Source organism: Rhinatrema bivittatum, chromosome 6 (genome assembly GCF_901001135.1).
Source record: "Rhinatrema bivittatum chromosome 6, aRhiBiv1.1, whole genome shotgun sequence".
Taxonomy (NCBI): Eukaryota; Metazoa; Chordata; class Amphibia; order Gymnophiona; family Rhinatrematidae; genus Rhinatrema; species Rhinatrema bivittatum.
This window is the reverse complement of record NC_042620.1, coordinates 20,426,555-20,448,196: the sequence shown is the minus strand read 5'-3', so window position 1 is coordinate 20,448,196 and position 21,642 is coordinate 20,426,555. Positions and strand designations below refer to the sequence as shown.

The 21,642-nt window shown below is 44.9% G+C and overlaps 1 protein-coding gene across 8 annotated transcripts in view; it reads right to left on the bottom strand.

Moving 5' to 3' along the window:
• Window positions 1–21,642, bottom strand: part of BIN1 (bridging integrator 1) — a 288,905-nt gene that overhangs the window by 16,502 nt on the left and 250,761 nt on the right. The window lies entirely within an intron of this gene.

The following is a 21,642-nucleotide window of genomic DNA, read 5'->3' as shown; positions in this document are numbered from 1 at the left end:
TCTTATTTATCTTGGTATTGGTTTTACAGTAGTATTTGCTTGCTATCCAAAATTATTATACAATTGCTTTTATTTACATGACATTAATGATACTGATGCTGATTTCATTATTGTTCTGGGCATCCAGCAGAATGTATTAGGTTTAGAAAATGTGCAGGGCTAGTAGTCTCACATGAGAGAGAGAATGATGTACAAAATAGTGAAACAGGAAATATGGATAGAATACAAGAAAACCATCGTTTTAGAGTAGTGGTTAGACATGTAGCACTTTTTTATTATCTGTTAGTTTGGCAATACTTCAAGGAGAGGCGGGAGACAGCGCATGTGCCGGCCACAGACATAAGACCCTAACTCATGGCAGGATGGGCAGATTCCTACTGAGAGCTGAAGCAGACCACTTCAGCCAGGACCATCTAGACAAAGACCCGGAATCTCCTGCACCGACCAGTCTCCTAAACGAGATCCCACTTAGTGAGCCACCATCTGGAGAAAAAACTAGGAGACATTCTGCCAGGAAAGTGACCACTTCCTGTTAGGTCATTTGTATAGAAATTATCCCTTTTAGCCGGGGGAAAATTATTTACCCTGCTCATTTGTGCTTATATAACTTGTTTTGTTTGTTATTGTCATAGACTTTCTTATAAGTGCCTGTTTGTGATTATATTATACAGAATATAGCTTTCATATTTTCACATAAGCCAAAGATGGATGTCATTTTCTTATAGGCCGATACAGAAAAACGCGTGGGAGAGCACCCGCTCTCCCGATGCATGCACAAACCACTCTTCTGGGCGCATGATACAGAAAGCCCAGGTATGTAAATTAGGGCTCATGGTAAAAGGAGGCGCTTGGGACACTAGTGCGTCCCAAGCGCCTCCTTTTTGACAGAAGTGGCAGCTGTCAGTGTGTTTGACAACCACCGCTCAATTTTACTGGTGTCGGTTCTCGAACCCGCTGACAGCCACTGGTTCGGAAAACGGACACCGGCTAAATTGAGCATCCGTCTTCCGACCTGCGGGCAGATTTTTAATTTTTTTTATTAAAAATTTTTTTTTTAAATTTTGGGGCCTCTGACTTAATATCGCTATGATATTAAGTTGGAGGGTGTTCAGAAAAGCAGTTTTTTCTGCTTTTCTGTACCCTGGTGCCGGCCGAAACTAACGCCTGCCTTTGGCAAGTGTTAATTTCTGAGAGTAAAATGTGCGGCTTGGCTGCACATTTTACTTTCTGAATTGCACGGAAATAACTGTTGCGGGAGCTATTTGTTTTGGGGGGGTTGGCCATGCGTTTTTGACGCGCTATTACCTCTTACTGTATAAGGGGTAAAAATAGCGTGTCAAAAACTCGCAGCCAAACGTGGGCTAAGTGCACTCCGTCAGAGTGCACTTTACTGTATCGGCCTGTTAGTGTGTATATGTGATCCAGACTACACAAGGCAAACACAAGGATGGGGGTATCCTTCCACCCACTCCAATGAGGGACTGTAGGGTCTGTACACGATGCAGAGATGATTTAATGCAGTATTTCCACACTGAGTAACTAGAGCAGACTCAAAAGTAGCATTTCTACATTCCGTTACCATACTAGCAAGAGTTCTGCTGTTTGCTCTTTCCTTAATTCAGCCTCCCCTGCCCAAAAAAAAGATTAAACACAAAAATCACACAGAAGTTTGTAAGTGCCTACCCCAAGTCATACAGAGCCATGTCCTTCAACTGCAATATCAAGGACACCCTTTGACTCTTCAGCCTTTTAGAAAAAATGACATTTAACTTCCTTTGGTTTGCTTAATCATGTGGCTTTCTCGGAAGTTGAGCAAAAAGCAAAATGCATAGTGCAGTTCCAGTGGGTTTATGCTGAAGTGTGAACAAACAGATCCGATTCTCCCTACATTCAGAAGGTTCTAGGCCCAGTCTTTTCCCAAATCCACAATATAAAAGAAAAGTGGTCAGCACAAAGTCAGCGAGGTCCTGTGCACCACTGAAACCAATTCTGTATTCATTTAGGTTCCCCAGACAAACTGCAGTCTACTCCTATCACTTCTTTCCTGAATTATTTTTTTTAATTTTAGGGAAGGTCACTACAGTTCTGTGCCTCTAAAATTATAGGGCAAGCTCCAAAAATAATTATGAGCCTGCCCCTTTCCACAGGACTTACCTTGACCATGGCTGAAACGGTAACATGCTTCTTGTCACTTTGACAGCACACTTCATTTTAAGTATTTTAGTAATTAACTGCCTTGTAGTGTCACAAAAATGTCCAAGAAATTGTCAAATTCACTAAACCCCTGGTATGGGAACTGTTCGTACACACCACAAATGGTAAGTGCACCGTAGATTCTACCAATATAACTTTGAAGAGAATTCGCCAACAAAGATAAGGCAACAGAAGTTATCCAGTAATTCAGGATGTCAGGCAAAATGTTGCCCGTTTCTTATTGTGGGCCTGTCTACTCTATACTATATAATGCCATATCTTTTTGCTGCACTCTATAGTCCTATGGTATTTCCCCTCCTGCACAGAATTTGGCAGGCTCAGCCTCTGCTTGTGGCATGCCAGGGCCTGCTCCTTCAAAAAAGCTGAAAAGGTGACCATGAAGAGCAGCTAAAAAGTGATGACTATAAATGCTTGCAGTCTGGGCAATGAAATCCCAGAACTGTAGGCCCTAATGGTGGAGGCGGACTTGGACATTGTTGCTGTTACAAAGTCATGGTTCACTGATTGTCATGATTGGGATAAGGCCATCCCGGGCTATAACTTATTAAGAAAGGACAGAAAAGGAGGAGGAGTAGCTCTTTATGTCAAAAACAATATCCAAACAACTGAATTGCAAGGGATGTGGGGGTACAAGAAGCATTATGAACAGTCCTTAAAAAAAAAAAAAAAAAGATGGTGCTGACAATTTCGTTGCCTATTTCATTTAAAACGAATGCAAATCTCCTGCAGTTACTACCATAAGCTTGGCTGGGCAGACTGGATGGACCATTTGGTCCTTTTCTGCCATCATTTCTATGTTAATATGCATAAGATATGATATATATATACACATACACTTAAGAAATCTGCACAAGTATATATGCTTAAAATACTGCTAAGCATCATTTAACTCATGAATTTATTGACGCTAGGCATTAAAGCAAATATTCATAACAAAGAAACTTGATACCAAAATATTCCCCAAAACTCCATACCAATTGCACACACAGATACCACTGAGCTCAACTCACACATTTACAAGAATCCTTCCAATCACATACATTGTATTTACTTATAAAAATTCAAAATGTATAAAGCAGCAATAAATTGCAAAACACAGCAACATTTCTAATACTGGTACAAATTTTATATAAAGTTAAAAACTTATTTGGAATTTATTCAAAATATTGACCTAAAAGCCCTAAATGTGAAAGTCGCAAAATCAAACTCATCCAAAGTATTCAATTAATGTTCTAATGATTTGCTCCCAACAAAGACCTCTGTTTCACGCTTATATAGGCTTCTTCAGGGGGATTTTCCCACATGAAGGCATCAAACAATTCAAGCAGGTAGAAACACAGTTGTCTGTCGAGGCGATGCACAATATCATTCAGATGGTTACATGGTCTCAAACACTAACTGAAGCTTGACTCATAAAGAGCTCCAAATGAGCATAATAGCATTCTTCAAAAACATGTCACCTGCAGCATATTGTTCAAGCCTTCATGAATTAAATGATGCTTAGCAGTATTATTTTAAGTACGTATTTGTGGTAGATTTCTTAAGTTTGTCTTCATACCCAGTGCACTATATTCATTTATGCCTGCATTGTCTTTACATCTCTTATACACACACACACACTATATATATATATATATATATATATATATATACACACACACACACACACAATAAAAATAGTGCATGCAAATCTCTCATGCATGTTGACTGCAGATATCCTAAAAAGCAGACAAGCCGGGTGATCCCAAAAGACCGGAGTGGGAACCACTGCTCTAGGTCACTTAACCCTGCTCCATGCCTGTGAAAGTCTTAGTAAAACAAGGCAATAGCTTTCTCAACCACTGCTGCTCCAGAAAATACCACAACTCTTCAACTCAGTCAAAAGGTGGAGGGCAAATAATCAGAATAAAACAGCTTGAAGAGAAGTTCCAGTCACTTGCAGAACATGCATAGATTGGTATTTTAACAGGGAAGTTTGGAAGACAAGAGGAGATGACAATTTTCCATAGACACTGGAAGGAAAGGTTACAAGGGCTAAAACAGGCAAATAATAGTTTCCTGTGCCTTATGATTCTTACAATCTGTTATTTGCTTTTCAGATGGTTACTTAGCAGTTTCTGGCAATGCACAGAACATGGACTGTTTGTTCCCCCTAATATACAACTGGTAAAAAATAGTATTAAGTTCGGTAACATAAAATGTCATCATGTTAGCAAAAAGGATTCCACTGACAAAAAAAATATTCAACTTCTATGTTTAGAGTCCTTCTCCCTCCATGGGCATCTCAATATCACACAGTATCTAGAGGGGGTCATTTTTCCCAAATGGGAATCAAAGTGGTGCAGTTACCAGTTCCATATGTTGGGTTTTACCAGCAAAAACTTAACAGTGCAGGAAAACAACTGAGAAACAGGGTATGACACAGATTTTCCCCACAACTGAGCCAAACTAGAGCTCACTGCATCTTATTTAGAACTAAACACAGTAACTACCTTCCAAACACAGGACAGTGCAAAACAAAATACATATATGAAACTCTCCTCGCCTTTCAATCAAGTTTAATTAGCATCAATCTCAGGTTATGGCTTACTTTTATTCAATGGCCTTTTGCCTGGGATTCCTGCCAAGCCATACATATTTGAGTGAGTGCATTCTTACTCTGGCCAAGTGAAAAAAAGACAATCTGAAACCAAAGCTAAACATTAAATTTACATTGTGGCTTTATTACAGCATAGTCTGCCAGGAGTGTGACAGGTATACTAGCAAGGCAAGTCTGACAGGTTCCAACTGGAATGGGGGAGGTCATTTTCTGCAGATGATGGCTACCTTCCTCTTGGATTGAGCCAGCAGGGCTTAGGTAGTAGGCCCTAAATCACTACTCAGCAGAAACTCGGTATGAAGCACAAGTGAACTGGAAACAAAACGAGATGAGACAAGGCAGCAAATCTAGAGAAGAAAGGAATATTCTGGAGTCAATGGAGCGAGATGAACTCTGGAATGGGTTCCAATGAAAAGGGACAGAGAATAAGAACTAAGCTCTGGCAACCTGCCTAGAAGTCTAGAATATATATGCGTTCAGACAAGAAACAAGATGGCCACCAGCAGGAAGCACAGGCCAAGGAGCTGGGAGGACTGACCAGCTAATCCCCAAAGCCCACAGAGTCCCCTACTGATGGGAGGTGAGAACTGCCTATCAGGACCTCACAAGCTCTGCTAGTTTCTTTGATCTGCGCTTCATAAGCAGAGGTTGGTATCCCAATGCACTTGCTGACCCCTTAAAATGCAAAAAAACCAAACAAAAAAACCAAACAAAAACCAGCTTCTACAACTGAGAATCCGTGAGAAAACTGAAGCCAAAAGGAAAGACTGGGGCCTCTGCAAGAGCCCCTTGAGCAACAGGTCCCGTGCTAACTTCCATTACTAATGCTGCTACCGCTTGCAGATCACCGGGCCTGGGACCAGCCATGGAGGCAGAAGGTGACAGACCGTGCATGAGCAGGTGGAGCTTGACACTACTCTTCTCTCCTCATCCACTACTGTACCTACCAAGAGAAAAATGTTGACCCTGTCATCAGCCCTCTCCCTCACCAATTATCAACAATTAGCCTAAGCCCCCCAAAAAATGCTGACACTGACCATGGCCAGGGGGATGTTTGGAGGAGAGGCTGTTTGAAGGGAGGGATCAGATGCAGGAGGGATTTAAGAATTGATCAGTTGGGGGGGGGGGCAAGTATTTGCTGTGGAGACAGATGGGGAATGACAGAAGATAGACTCGGGGATTTAAGAAGGGTTAGGAAAAGAAGTAAGGCTAGAGGTGAGATAGGGTCAGTGGGGGGGGGGGGGGGGGGAGAGAGGGGGTTTATAAAAAAGGCTAGAGTGAGAGGGCATCTGCAGAAGGAATTCAGAAAGGGCTGGAGGGGGGGGGGAAGAGGTTATGAGAGAGATCATCTGGAAAGGATGGAGGTTGAGAGGGAGGATTGGCTGGAGAGTGTGGAGATTGAGAGAGGGATACAGATGGAGTACGTTGAGCGAGAAGTGATTGTTGAAGGGGTCCGCCCTCCTGTTAATTTATTTTGGTTGTAATCTGGGAGTCATGTGAACTTTCAAATGCCAAAACAGGGTCACATTGGCTAAAAGTTTAGGATGGCCTAGACTAAGGTTTGTACCTCATAATATTGCAACAGGAATCTGCACCCAAATTCCTTCAGTCTAAAATATTTGCTGCATTTGTGTGACTACTAAGTTCTCAAATCTTTAGGTCTGACACAATGGAAGCAGACTAGGATTGATTTCTACTGGTATTTCTGAGATGCGTGGCTATTTGATCAGGTACTCCAGTACTGAGCTGGTAAATGATCTTTAATGCAAGACCGCACAAGACATTTTAAAGAAAATGTTAGTAATAAAATCTTTACAATTCAAAACCATACACCTAACACCTTTCCAAAAACATTTTTTTTTTAGTTTTTCTTTTTATAACTTTTTGATTTTATGTTACTGCTTATCAACCTCTTGCACACACGGTCCAAGTTGAGAAACCCAAAGTAAATAAAAACTATAACATCTTACTTCAGCCATTGGGTCAACATACTTCGGTGAGAGAATTAGAATGCTGTGATTCGCCTGCTATGGTGTCGACTCCTACGGGGGAAGGAGGAACCGCTAGTGTCCAGGGTAATGTGGTAAATCCTAGCGGTTTAGATTTGATTGGCTCTATTACTGAAGAGATTTGCTAAACCTTCAGTCGTTACATTGGACTCAGTGTGGGCAGCGATAATGACTCTGGAAAACTATTTCCTCTATAATTTCTCTGACAGTGGATATAAATAATTGTATACAAACTTCAGAACATTTAGTTGCTTCACATACTACAAACCTGGAAGATATTATGGAGCAGAAAGTGACTCAAATTCAGAAGGCCCAATCTGGATTAATATAGGGAGATTTGGTTCAAAGAGATTGAGAAAACTGAGAATGAAGTGAGATATTTGAATTTAAGAGTATTGAATTTTCCTCAGATTTTACGTCCCCCCCCCCCGGGATCAGTTCAAAAAATATCTCCAAGAAATTTTGAAAATTTCATCTGATGCAATATCATCTTGTGTGAAAATTTATTTCATATCCTTTGATAAAAGATGATACATCCTCCCAAGCACTGGGTTTGTACCAATTGCTGACTTATCTGATTTTTTGGAATCTTCGGGAGAAGAACAAGTTGAAAAATGTGGAATGTTAAGGGGTAGATTTTTAAAAACGGTGCGTTCGCGTACTTTTGTTCACGCTCCAGGCGCAAACAAAAGTACGCTGGATTTTAGCAGATACGCGCGTAGCCGCACGTATCTGCTAAAATCCAGGATCGGCGCGCGCAAGGCTGCCGATTTTGGGCAGCCGGCGCGCGCCGAGCCACGCAGCCTGCCTCCGTTCCCTCCAAGGCCGCTCCGAAATCGGAGCGGCCTCGGAGGGAACTCGCTTTCACCCTCCCCTCACCTTCCCCTCCCTTCCTCTACCTAACCCACCCCCCCGGCCCTATCTAAACCCCCCCCCCCTACCTTTCTCCACGGATTTACGCCTCCCAGAGGGAGGCGTAAATCCACGCGCGCCAGCGGGCTGCTGGCGCGCCGAGATGCGACCCGGGGGCGGTTCCGGAGGGCGCGGCCACGCCCCCGGACCGCCCCTGGCCGAAACCACGCCCCCCGGACCTGCCCCCGAAACGCCGAGTCCCGCCCCCAAAACGCCACGTCGATCGGCCCCGCCCCGACACACCCCCGACACGCCCCGTCAAAAAATCCCGGGACTTACGCGAGTCCCGGGGCTCTGCGCGCGCCGGCAGGCCTATGGAAAATAGGCACGCCGGCGCACAAGGCCCTGCTCGCGTAAATCCGGGCGGATTTACGCGAGCAGGGCTCTTAAAATCCGCCCCATTGTTTATATTTCCATCCGATAAGAGACTTGGTTCTCAAATTATTTCTACGTAATAGACAAGCTCCATATTATGGACAGAAAGTGTGGATCTTCCCGGATATAGTAAAATCTACTCAGCAGAGGAGGAAGGAATTTTTAGCTCTTTGTCAACAAGCTAAACAAATAGGAGCCCAGATTATAATTCGATATCCTTGCAAATGCATTATGAAAATCAATAATGTTAAATATATATATATATATTCTGAACCAGCTGAATTGAAGTCCTTTTTAGACTCTCATGCTCTATTAGGAAATATAGCCAACTAAACAGTTATCACAATGTAGAAATACCGAGGTTAACTCTCCTTATTTTCCTAAATGTGTTTGTAGCTTGGAAATGCTCTTTAGAATTTTGGCTCCCTTATTGCATGGTACTTAGGACATTATTATAATGTATTTTCCTACACACATTTATTTGTTTGTATATTAATGCCCTTGTCTATGGACAAGTTTGTTTCTTGTCAAATTATTATTATAATTAAAGAGAAAATTAAAAAAATAAACCAAGTAAAATATTTTTATTATCAAAATTGAGTAGCTTGATCTATTCAAACTTCAAGAAACAGAAAAGGGAAAACCTCAGATAGCACATTGTATTGCTTCAGCCCGATAATTTTTAATTTCGTGTGCTGCTCAGCTGCTTTAAGCTACTATCACAGGAAAAAACCCTTTTATAAATTCTTCCACTACTTGTAAAGTATCATCTTTTGTTAAATATTGAAAACCCCATAAATATTAAAAAGTCCCATAATGCCTGGTACTAGTCTCAAGCTTTTTATAAGTTACAGTAGCTGTAAATAATTCAGTTATTCTGAAAATGTCCAGGGAAAAAAAAAAAAAGGTACTTATCTCCTCAAAGGCTCTTAACGGACAAAATTGTGCATAAAAAGAAAAAAATTATAAAAAGAAAAAAAATGTTTTTGAAAGGCTTATTGTTTTGAATTAGATTGTGTGTTGGTACACCTATAGGGGGTTACACTTTGGCAAATTAAGAATAAAGAAACATTTAGAGCTGGAGTTTTACTCCATACGTAATAGAAGTATGTGATTTAGAAGAAACATCAGTGTTAAACTACTCTCCCCATAGCAAAGATCATGTCCTAAATGATTTTACCCATATACCTAAGCTGTAACCTAGGTAAATTTCTCAGCTGAAAAGCACTACCCCCTCCCTGGCAGGTAAAAGCACTTACACTATTTTACAACACAGGTACATTTACAAAGGCAGAGAATAGGGCAGCGCTGGTAGATGAAGCACGGAGATTTTGTGGAGTGGAATTCACACCCGCTGTAAAGCGCAAAGTCCACTCATAAGAGGCATAGCCATGGTGCCAGTTGGAAAACTCCACAGGCAGTGCAACCAGGGCCAAAAATTGCCTCCTTAACACTGTAGCACACAAACTACTTTCAGTGTTCCAGAAATTTCCTTTTTTTGACTTCAAGCTGCAGACCCTTCCTAGGACCTATATTTACCGAGGGATAAAACGGAGTTGCTTACCTGTAACAGCTGTTCTCTGAGGACAGCAGGATGTAGGTCCTCATATGTGGGTGACATCCTCGGATGGAGCCCGGCACAGAACTTTGATCTCAAAGATTCTAGAACTTTCAAATATGCCCTACTGAGCATGCGCAGCTGTAGTCATCACCCTGCCCCCTTGGCAGAGTCCTTTGGTTCATAATATAGCTAATACATGGAGAAACCAACTCCTAGGGGAGGACTAACATCCTGCTGTCCTTGGAGAACACCTGTTACAGGTAAGCAACTCTTTCTCAGAGGACAAACAGGATGGCAGTCCTCACACATGGGTGAATGCCTAGCTATAGGCTGTCTAAGCAGGACAAAGAAGGAAACCGCACCGTGCTGAAAGCACCACCTCTCTCCCTTTTGTCTGGTAGGTAGCCAACCCATAGGGGGTCTAGGCAGGAAAAGAGTTGGGTTCTACAAAGAGAAAACCATAGAAAAGACAGGTGCTTCTGCTACGCATTGGGGTTTTGTCTAAGGCAAGGGAGTGAAACGAGTGCCAGCAAGAAACATACTCCGAATCACGGAAGACATTACAAGCAGGGTTTCGGATCAGGAAACCCTGAGTAGGTCTAGAACCTAAGTAGGTCTAGAACCTCTTGGATACAGGGAAAAAAAGTCTAGAAATGTAAAAAGAGGACTCTTGAATGAAAGCCGTACAGTTTTCTTCGGTGTTACAAAACAAGCAAAAAGCCAGTTGGGGCTCAAGAGCTCCCCAGAAAAGCCGTGGACATTCGAAGGACAGAATGCCTCTGCAGAAGTGTGTCCATGTTTGACTAATAGGCATGGGGTAGATTTTAAAACGTGTGCGTGGGCATACATGTGCACACGCTACCCGGCGCACACACATGTATGCCCGATTTTATAACATGCGCACGCAGGTGCACACATGTTATAAAATCAGGGGTCGGCGCACACAAGGGGGTGCACAATTGTGCACCTTGTGCGTGCCAAGCCACGCTGCCTTCCCCATTCCCTCCCAGGCTGCTCCGAAATCAGAGCGGCCTCAGAGGGAACTTCCCTACCCCCCACCCCCTCCCCCGCCCTTTCCCCCCTACCTTTTTTCTTTTTTCTCTTATTTCCAAACTTACTTCAGCCCTAGGGCTGAAGTAAGCTGCGTGCGTGATCCCCAGCACAGCAGCAAATGGCCACTGTGCCGGAAGCCTGTGACTCCACCCCTCCCTCTCCCCTTTTTTACAAGCTCCGGTACTCACACGCGTCCCGAGGCTTTCCGCGCGTCGCCGGGTTTTTGAAAATAGGCCCGCCGCGCGTAACATTATGAAAATCCGATCCATAATGCGCAGAAAACCCAAGCAACGCTTAGAAGAAAAATCAGTAACAATGGCAGGGTCTATGACAGACCCTACATGCCAAAGCACGAGACATAGCTGACTATGCAGGACAGCATCAAGAGTTTCAGGGATGAAAAGCAATTCCTGAATGGGATCACTAGCCCAAATCCCTGAGCAGGGAGATACGTTAGGCCTAAAACTTACCCTCACTGCACCCTGTCAAGGGCAGGGCTATCCACCCTGTCTACAGGATAGTTCAGGTGAACAGGAAGACATTTTGGGCAGCCCAGTGAACTGAGAAAAGCTAAAGGCAGTATAGGGCAGAGATTGGCAAAAATGTAGGGGAAAAGTGGTGTACCTTTCCCTGCAGGAATATATCAAAATATACCACGAATGCCTTAGCTTTTTCTCCAGTCCCAAAATTCCAACTGGAAGTCGGAAGAAATGAAGAACACAAGGAGGCAGACTGCTGGACTGCCAGGGTAAGCATAAGTCGCTAGGTTGCATAACTCAACGCCAAGCGAATACCTCACTGCCAATTCCAGTAGGGAGTTACCCACAGAAATAGAGCATTCAGCCTGCTTGGAACACCTGAAACTGAGGGCGAATTCCATAGGGAAGAAATCTAGAATCTCCACCAAGAGACAGGAAGCCAGGGTGCCGCAAGTACAAATCCCTAAGGGTACCAGAGCAGGGCAAAAGCAATCTCAGAACCGATTGCCCCAAACCTGGTTTATTTATTAATACCTCAGCCATGATAATAAATCATGACATCCTATTAAATAGATTAGAAGAAATAGGTTTATGCAATACAACAATCAAATGGTTCAAATTATACCTAAATAATAGATACTTCCAAGTGCAAATCAAAGACGTAATCTCAGAAAAAATAAACCTTCAAACAGGAGTTCCGAAGGGATCAGCCCTATCTGCCACACTATTCAACATATACATGCTGCCGTTATGCCACCTGCTAGCTGGTCTGGGCATCTCACACTACATATACTCTGATGATATTCAAATTATACTTCCAATTAATGACTCAATTGAGAAAACGTTAAACTTAGCCAACATGTATTTAGATATAATAAAACAGCTCCTAAACCAAATGGAATTCGTTATTAATATAGAAAAAACAGAATTCCTACACTTGGAACGAAAAAACATCACAACAATTCAAAACCCAATCATAATCAATAACAACCAAAAAATAAAACTAGCTGAGAAAGTACGAAACCTTGGAGTGATAATCGATACGGAACTAAGTATGAAACAACACATATCTCTAAAAGTAAGGAAAGGATACACCAAACTTATGACTCTTAGAAGACTTAAACCACATTCACTTGGATGCAGCTCCATCACTGCTCTCTACATTAATGGTGGGGGTGGAAGGGAAATAGAACCAAAGAGCTAAGAGAAACAGATAAGTATGAGAGAAAAAATGTGTGAAGCTTGCTGGGCAGACTGGATGGGCCGTTTGGTCTTCTTCTGCCGTCATTTCTATGTTTCTATTAACAACAAACGACTTCCATTCAGTATTACAAGCATTAATTTTCTCAAGCACGGACTACTGTAATGCCCTTCTACTGGGATTACCCAATACCACGATAAGACCACTACAGGTACTACAAAACACAGCTGCAAGAATTCTAATCAGTAAAAAGTAAGAGAGATCTTATCACCGAAACCCTAATTGAACTACACTGGCTACCCATTGAACAAAGAATACAAATACAAGACTCTATGCACCATACATAAATTAATACATGACGAAAAGGCAGAATGGTTGAACACAGCCCTTCACGTACACGTCCCTAATAGAAACCTGAGATCAGCAAAGCACTGCTAAATATTCCCTCAGTAAAAACAGCTAGACTAACTCAAGTAAGGGATAGGGCCCTATCCCCAGCAGGACCTATTATATGGAACACCATGCCTTTAGAAATCAGACTGCAAAGAGACATCAAAACTTTCAGAAAAAGTCTAAAACATGGCTATTTAAGCAAGCATATCTCAGAGAGAATGGAGAATAGAATCCAGGGAAATATAGGATGCGGCCAGTAGAACTACCACACACACCATCTTACTCAAATTGTGTGTATTTTATTTTATTTCAACACAAAAGGACTAGATTTAAGTATTAATTTATCTTTTAGCTGTTATAGATGGAAGTAGATATGTCTTATAACACCCACTAATAATATTTAATATGAAACTATGTTACAGTATTTGATGGCACCTGTTTAGTTAATATAATTTAACACATTTAAGCAACATGAAATAATGTGCCTTATTGTGAACCATTGTGACGGCATCTAGCTCAACAATGGTATAGAAAAGATTTTAAATAAATAAAAATAAATAAATATATTTCCCCAAAGGAAGCACGTGGTCCAGTAAACGGAACAATCGTTGCATGAACCAGGACTCCCCTTTCCACAGCCAGGGTTATCCCTAAAATGGGGGAGTATAGCTTGCAAGCCACTGCAACGAAATAGCAGCACCTTTGTTGTGGGGTCCCTTGTCCCTCAACCATGGATATGGTGATAGGTTGAAAGGCATACTCACCAATTAGATAGATTAGAACCCTCCTCACTGAGGTAGGGTCCCACAGACTAGAATGACTGGCAATAGTAGTCTCTATCAAAAAACGCCCATTGAGCTCAGCAGGTATCATAAGGTGACTCCTGGACAGGAGAAATCCCCAATCTTCACCGGAGAGCTACTCTGGAAAGGCTCCCTCATGAAATAGGCCTGCCGTGCCTTAGGACGACCTAAGGAGAGTGCTACGGCTCGACTGGCCCTCGGATCCCATGAGGAACAGAGAACCACCAGTCAGAAGCAGTGACATGCCTTCTCTGCGAAATGGAGAACGAGAAACACCCTTTGCAGGGGTGGAGAACACATAAGAGTTGCCCTGGAAACCAGTCGAATCCCCCCTTTCTGAAGGGACATGAAAGCATCAGGAATCAGGACCTCCCAATCCCAAGAAAACCTGTCAACTCTCCAGCTGAGAGTTGAGACACAATCACAGAGCGCTGAGGTTCAGAAGCAACCAATCTGGCCCTGGCAACCACCCTCAGATGGGGAAGGCCACCATGGTAATCAATGAAGGGGCCCCAGCAAAAACAGTCAGATAACCGCCGCTGCCATCCTCCAGCCCTGACTTACAAGGAGATGCACCAATTCAAAGAATCGAGGATCCGGGTCAGTGATAAACCTGCCAGGGTCGGAGCCCCAGGGGCTTCCCCACAAAGGGGATTTGTGACACAGAAGGGGGTCGAAAGACATTCCTCTTCTGATGAAGGAGACAACTCCTGACACTACCCTCCTGGTGTCTATTCCCCTTAGGATTCGACCAGAAATGCAGTCCTAGGTCAGTCCTATGGCTGTGGCGCACAAACTGTTGTGTTCGCCACGAGGGAAACACACATACATACACAGATACAGAAGAGGGCAACTAGAGAATAGAGCCCTCTGCTGCAAAAGCAGACTGACCAGTACTCGTATAATGGTATCCCATCCTGTGAATGGCAGCACACCTATGATCCCACTCTCCATGTTTGTAGGTAGAATTCCTCGCCAAGGCTCCCTAGCACTTTGTGGTGCAGAACTGACAAGCAGGCTGAGACCTTGACATGATGGCAGAACCCTGGTATGGCTGAGAACTGCACAAACAGGGAGAATGCTGCCTGCCATTGCTCGAGGCTCTTGGAATAGATACCTTGCCATACTCTACTATGCATGCTGTGCTCCACTGTTACAGTAACTTCCAGTGGAGTTCATAGGAACAGTGTGACACGGTGTCCCCAGTACCGAAGGGGCTGGATATGGCATGATGGTGGGTGGCATTCTATGGCATCGCCCCTTCCAATACCTGATAATGCTCCAAGAGGCTGGACACAGCCCTTGAAACTATATTGGGAATGGCTCACAATCATTTCTCTCATGAAATGACAGCAGCGAAGTCCATGGCAAACGATGGCGCCCATAGTGCTCTGTGCTCATGTCCCAAGTCGTCCAATCATGTCACTTGTGCCTACAGTGGTGACGGTGCCCATAGGGACCATAGCTCTTTCATGCTCACCAATGATGGCTCACATCCAGAGCACTAAATGACACTGCACCCAGGGCTTCGACGGCACTTGACCAAATTTTGATCAGTTTGTCAGAATATAACTCCATCCTGGCGCTACCTGCACCCGCGAGCCTCAACGTGTTACGAGGGGTTGTACTGATATAGGGACATCCCCGATACCTTTATGGAAGGCAGCTACCTCACTGACATGCATAAAGGTGGCTTGATATGGAGTAAGCCTTTAAGAAAACGTGTTACGAGGGGTTGTACTGATATAGGGACATCCCCGATACCTTTATGGAAGGCAGCTACCTCACTGACATGCATTCTGATGGAAGAGGTCTTTAGACCTGATTCCGATAAATGCCAGAGATAGTCCAAAAACCTTGGGATTGGACAGGAAAAAGGATTAAGGGATTGCGAAGAACACCATAATGTATACCTTTTCCATTTATAGGAATAAGACTTTCTTGTGGAAAGTTTCCGTGAAGCAATCAGGACACGAGAAACCGAATCTGAAAGGTTAAGTGGTTGAAGGATTAACCTTTCATCATCCATGCCGTCAAGGACAAGGCCTGAAAATTGGGATGGCTTAGACATCCGTCGTTCTGAGTGATCAGAAGTGGGTGCGTTCCCAAGGGATGGAGAGATCCTGGAGTATGGGAAACCACACTTGGCGTGGCCAGTGAGGTGCTCTCAGGATCATGGTTCCCTTGTCCTGACGGAGCTTCACGAGAGTCTTTGAGAGAAGAGGAAGTGGAGGGAATGCATAAAGCAGACCGGCTGCCCATGAGAGGGATAATGCATCTCTGGGCTGAGAGCGCTCGCTCCGAATGAAGGAGTAGTAATTGTCCAGTTTGTGGTTCTGAGGGGGACGCAAAGAGGTCTATTTGGGGATAACCCCATTGCTGGAAGAGAGAGGTCGCTACCGAGGGATTGAGAGATCACTCGTGCAGATGGAAGACACGACTCAGTTTGTCTGCCAAGACATTGTGCACTCTCAGCAAATAGGTGGCCCTGAGGTACATTGAGTGGGAGAGCGCTTCCGCTCAAATCTGCACAGCTTCCTGACACAGAAGGAAGGAGCCTGTGCCTCCCTGCTTGTTGATGTACCACATGGCCACCTGGCTATCCGTCTGAATCAGGATGATGTGATTGGATAGGCAATCCTGAAAAGCTCTGAGAGCATATCGCATTGCTCGAAGCTCCAGGAAATTTATCTGGTGTTTGGCTTCCTCTGGAGACCAAGATCCTTGTTTCTGTAGATCGTTCACATGAGCTCCCCACCCGAGGTTGGAAGCGTCGGTGGTGAGAATGAGTTGAGGATCTGGTAGGTGAAGAGGCAGTCCCTGGAGGAGATTGTTCTGATTTTTCCACCAGGCGAGAGACAGACTGAGTGCATCGGTGATGTGGACAATGGTTGACAGAGGCTGAGTCGCTTGAATCCATTGTGACCTCAGAGTCCAATGCATGACTCTCATGGCGATGCGGGCCATTGGTGTGAGATGGACTGAGGACGCCATGTGTCCGAGAAGGACAAGGAATTGCTGAGCTGCTGCTGTATACTGAGACTGCAACTGGTGAGCGAGGGACACGAGGGTTTGCACTCGTTGAGGTAGAAAGGCTTTTGCCTGTAAGGTGTCCAAGTCTGCTCCAATGAACGACAAGGTTTGAGATGGGACTAAATAGGATTTCTTGTAATTGACGAGAAATCCTAGAGAAATTAGAGAGTGTGTAGGGTCAAATCCAGGGACGATCGAGCGGCTTGCTGGGTTGAGGCCCTGATTAACCAGTCATCTAGATAGGGGTAGACGTGAACACCTTCTTTCCTGAGAAAGGCTGCAACAACTACGACACATTTGGTAAAGACTCGTGGTGCCGATGCTAGGCCGAATGGAAGCACCTGGTATTGATAGTGCCTTAGGCCTACTAAAAACCGGAGGTACTTGCAATGAGCTGGAGCTATTGCAATGTGGGTGTATGCTTCCTGGAGATCCAGAGAGCAGAGCCAGTCTCCTCTTTGTAGAAGAGGTAGAAGCGAGCCCAAGGTTACCATCTTGAACGTTTCCTGCTGGAGGTACTTGTTAAGGGTACGTAGGTCCAGAATTGGATGAAGCCCCCTGGATTTTTTGGGGATCAAAAAGTACCGGGAATAGAACCCTAGGCCTTGTTGCGAAAGAGGAACGGATTCTATTGCCCTTAACTGGAGAAGAAGGGAAACTTCTTGCTCCAGAAGGACAGAGTGGTCAGTTACTCTCCACGCTTGTAGAGGTGGTGATTCCAGTGGAAGAGCAAGAAAGTTCAGGTGGTAACCCTGAGCAATGATTGCTAGCACCCATTGGTCGGTTGTGATCGATTGCCACATGCCGTGAAAGTGGCACAATCAACCTCCCACTGGTATGCCTGGCAGAGGAATCAGGCTGCTGCTCTCCAAGGGAAAGTAAAAAACCTGAAGCAAGCCCCGGCTGGGGAGCTGCTTGTGGCTTTTGCTTCCGGGGCTGGCGAGGCTGAGATTTTTGATGCCTCTTAACTCTGGACCTTGTTGGTGGAGGATAGTACTTCCTTGGGCGGAAGAATGACTTCTTAGAGTCCTTCTTGAAGGGCTGTCTAGAAGGGAAGTCAGAAGGTATCGATGAGAGCTGTTTGAGGGTCTCATGATGGTCCTTTAATTCAGCCACTATTTGCTGAATCTGTTCACCGAACAGGTTAGCTCCTATACAAGGCAGGTCAGAGAGCCTGTCTTGTACTTCTGGGCGAAGGTCAGAAGACTTGAGCCAGGCCCAGCGTCTTGCCGAAATGGCAGTTGCAGACACTCTAGTGGAGGTGTCTAAAATATCACAAGCTGTTCTTATCTCATGCTTTCCTGCCTCAAAGCCTTTGTTGACAAGGATTTGAAGATGTTCTTGGAATTGGTCAGGTAGGGTTTCAGAGAAGTCCTGTATTTGCTTGAAATTGACCCTGTTGTATTGGGTCATGTACAGCTGGTAAGAAGCAATTCTGGAGATGAGCATGGCCCCTTGGAACACTCGTTGACCAATATTGTCTAGGAACTTGTGTTCCTTGACAGGAGCGGTAAGGAGTGAGGCTTCATCCTTTTTGCTTTCTTTTGAGCTGATTCTACCACAACTGAGTGGTGGTCGAGCTGAGATTTTTGAAAGCCAGGGGCTGACTGTACTAGATAGGTAGTGTCAGCCTTTCTGTGTACTGGGACAATGGATCCAGGGTTTTCCCCAGTTCTTTTTGAGGAGGTCAAGAACTTGATGAATGGGAATAGAAGTGATCACTTTAAGGGCATCCAGGAACTAGAGAAGCTGGTGCCTATCATCTTGCTCCATCTGAAGCTGGAAAGGGACCAATTCTGACATTTTCTTCACAAAATTAATGAAAGAGAGGTCCTCTGGAGGAGAACGCTTTCTACTTTCAGTAGGAGAGGGAGGTGAAGGTAAGTCATCGGTGTCTGAGGAAGTATCATCCCCCAGGTGTCATAAGGATCAGTAGGCTGACCTGTAGGATGAGAAGGGGGTTGGATACCCAAAGGGCCCGGCTGAGGCTCCGAGAAAATCGAAGGAATCACCGGGGGCACCGTGGATGCCCTGGGGGGTATCGGTGCCGGCATTGAAGGCATCGATGGCGCCGATGTGCGTATCGCCCCCGATGAATGAATCGGTGGCGAGGGACGACATGGCATCAATGGCTGATACAATACCCCTGAAGGAGGAATGTGGAGCGGTGTTTCTCCACCCGATGAAGCTGTCATCAGGGAGCACACTGGAGCCATCGGAGACCCGGGAATCACCGGTGGAAGGGCAGTCATGAGCGCCTCCATCCGGGATAGCAGCGGTGCCAGCGCTGCTGGAATCGGGTCGGTGACCAGTTCCACTCTTGGTGCCGGTGTCGGAGGAACCTGGAGTCGTTGCATCGCCTTGTCGATGGCCTCCTGGACCAGCCGGTCCAGTTCTTCCTGGAGACCTGGGGCAATCAGCTCCGGCTCCGTGACGGAAGAGGGAGACTGAGGCACAGTCGGAGGGACCACCTTTACAGGCGGAATCGTGACTCCCAAACCCCGATTGGGTGAGGGTGGCCTCGATGTCCCGGTCGCAGGACTGGTTGGTGCCGTTCCTGGATGGGGCTTCTTCGATGGTGGCTCGAACGGTGGCGAGGTCGATGATTTCGCTCCCTTGACTGTCCAAGACTTATGATGCCGATGTTTCTCCCTACGATCCCCTTGATCTTGAGGGGGAGAAACGGGAGTCGATGGCCGTGAAGACGTCGATGGCGGGCGGTCACCGGACAGTTGTCGATGCTGGTGCGACGACGGTGCCGGTTCCGATGATGTCGATGTGATGGACGGCGTCGGGGTGTGAGCACAGAAAAGGAGTCCCATCTTCTCCATTCTGGCTTTGCGACCTTTTGGTGTCATGAGGGCACATTTGATGCAAGTCAGGACATCATGCTCACGGCCTAAACACATTACACAGACTCCATGAGGGTCTGTGATAGACATGGTGCGAGTACAGTCCGGGCACCGACGAAACCCCGTCATGGCCATAGAAAAAAATCAAGCCGCGGTACAGTCGACGGCCAGTAGGCTGCGAGGGCCAAACTCGACGGTAATCGACGAAAAACGGTGAAAAACTTACTGGAGTACCGCGGCCTGAGAAAAGTTAGAGGAGGGACCCCTGTGGGGCAATCTAATTTTACTTAACTCCGTGAGGAAAATTCCTGTCAGGAATCTCTTCAGAGCTCCTAAACCGCGAGGCTACTGCTGCGCGGAAAAAAGAAGACTGAGGGGGACCCCTGCTGGCTGCAGGGTTAGTGCCATGCTGGGCATGCCCAGTAGGGGCCAGTCAAAGTTCTGGAAACTTTGACAGAAGTTTTCCGTGATTGGGCTCCATCCTGATGTCACCCATATGTGAGGACTACCATCCTGCTTGTCCTTAGAGAATTCAGCTATAATACTGCATTAGAGCTCTAGACAAATAGATGGGTTACATATACTGTACATCAAAATAAAAAACTGCAAGTGTAAGCAAATATCCATTTTATTCTTTACAATCCAAAGATTAATATACATACACATACGACTCATACTCAGTGGGGAGCTTAAAAGAAATCCTGGGGGTCCGAGTCTCAGGTTATCCCAAGCCCCACAACATGAGCAACAGACTTGCCAGTCCACCTCTGGACTTTAAGCACCAACTTTTCTCAGACAAATTGGAACTCCAAGATCATAGAGGCAATGGAGAATGGGTGGGGAGATAAAACCAGGCTTGACTCTGTCTGTCCTTTATGATCTGATAACACCCACCTAAAACCTTACCATGTGCAGGCAAACATTTTAAATAGACTTAGTTATACATCCATATTTTAGACCCAATCTACCAAGGTTGAAAGTACCTTTTTTTAAATAAAGCATGTATGAAACAGACAAAACAATCAGAATTCTACATTAGCAACAAACAAAACAGACGAAGCAAACAGACATACAATGCTGGAAAAAGTGCCAGGAAGACAGACAGGAGGTACAGCTTAATGATGGGGGAGGGGAGGGAATGACATCAGGAATAGAAGTCTTCCAGAAGTGCAATGCAAACAAAGCAATGTCATTAAGCAGGAAGAGTAAGGAATGGTCCATTCCATTCTGAACCATGAGAGGCAGCGCAATGCAACATTACTTCCATAGACACATGACAGCGTTCTTCGCACAATCCTTGCCACAGGAACAGAATAGGAAGGCAGTTTCGAGAGTGCCAGCAGCTGGAATGGGTGCAGCAGCAAGAGGAGGAGGGATACCGGCACATGCCAGGGGATAGTCTGGGCAAAAGCGCAAGAGTTCAAAGTCTTACCTCCCACAAATCCCACGGCAAAGACTAAGCATGGTAGAGAGCAACAGAAACAGACAGACAACTTAGTTAACCAGGAGACAGGAACAATGCAAGTTTAAATGCTTCCTACTCAATCTCTCTCTGCAGATTTTAGAAGGTCCCACTTTAGCGGCATGGACAGTTTGGATCTAGTTATATTGTGCAATGGTTTTCCATTCACAGTGCTGTGCTGTATGTGAAACCTGACTTTCGACAAACTCTTTGGGTCTTCCAAAGAGAAATTCATTCTAGGAAATGGAGACAAGGGACTGAGTTCAGCATGGGAACCTGTAGCTTAGACTTCCTTGCAGAAGTTGCTGCTTTCCCAGTAATGGACATAGGACCTGCCATGCTAATGCCTGTAGAATGTTTCTCCCTAGTAAACTACAACTTTGGTGCAAAATCTAGGGAGCAATTCTCGGTCTTTATGCCATCGATGCTACAGAGGCTGGGCCCCTAACTTATTGGTGATGGGTAACACAAAAGGTTGACATCTGGTACTGTTTAAAAATGCCCCACAATCATATTTGTTTAAAAATCTGGAACCGATGCTTGCAACACATAGGCCCCAGTATGAACCAGCTTTCCATCTGTAAGCCCCAAAACATATGGCTCTTTACAGTAGTCATGCACCAGGCTGCTTCAGGATCAGGAGGTTAGGGTATAACCTCTCATTTAATTTGTACATAGATGCTAAACTCCACACCT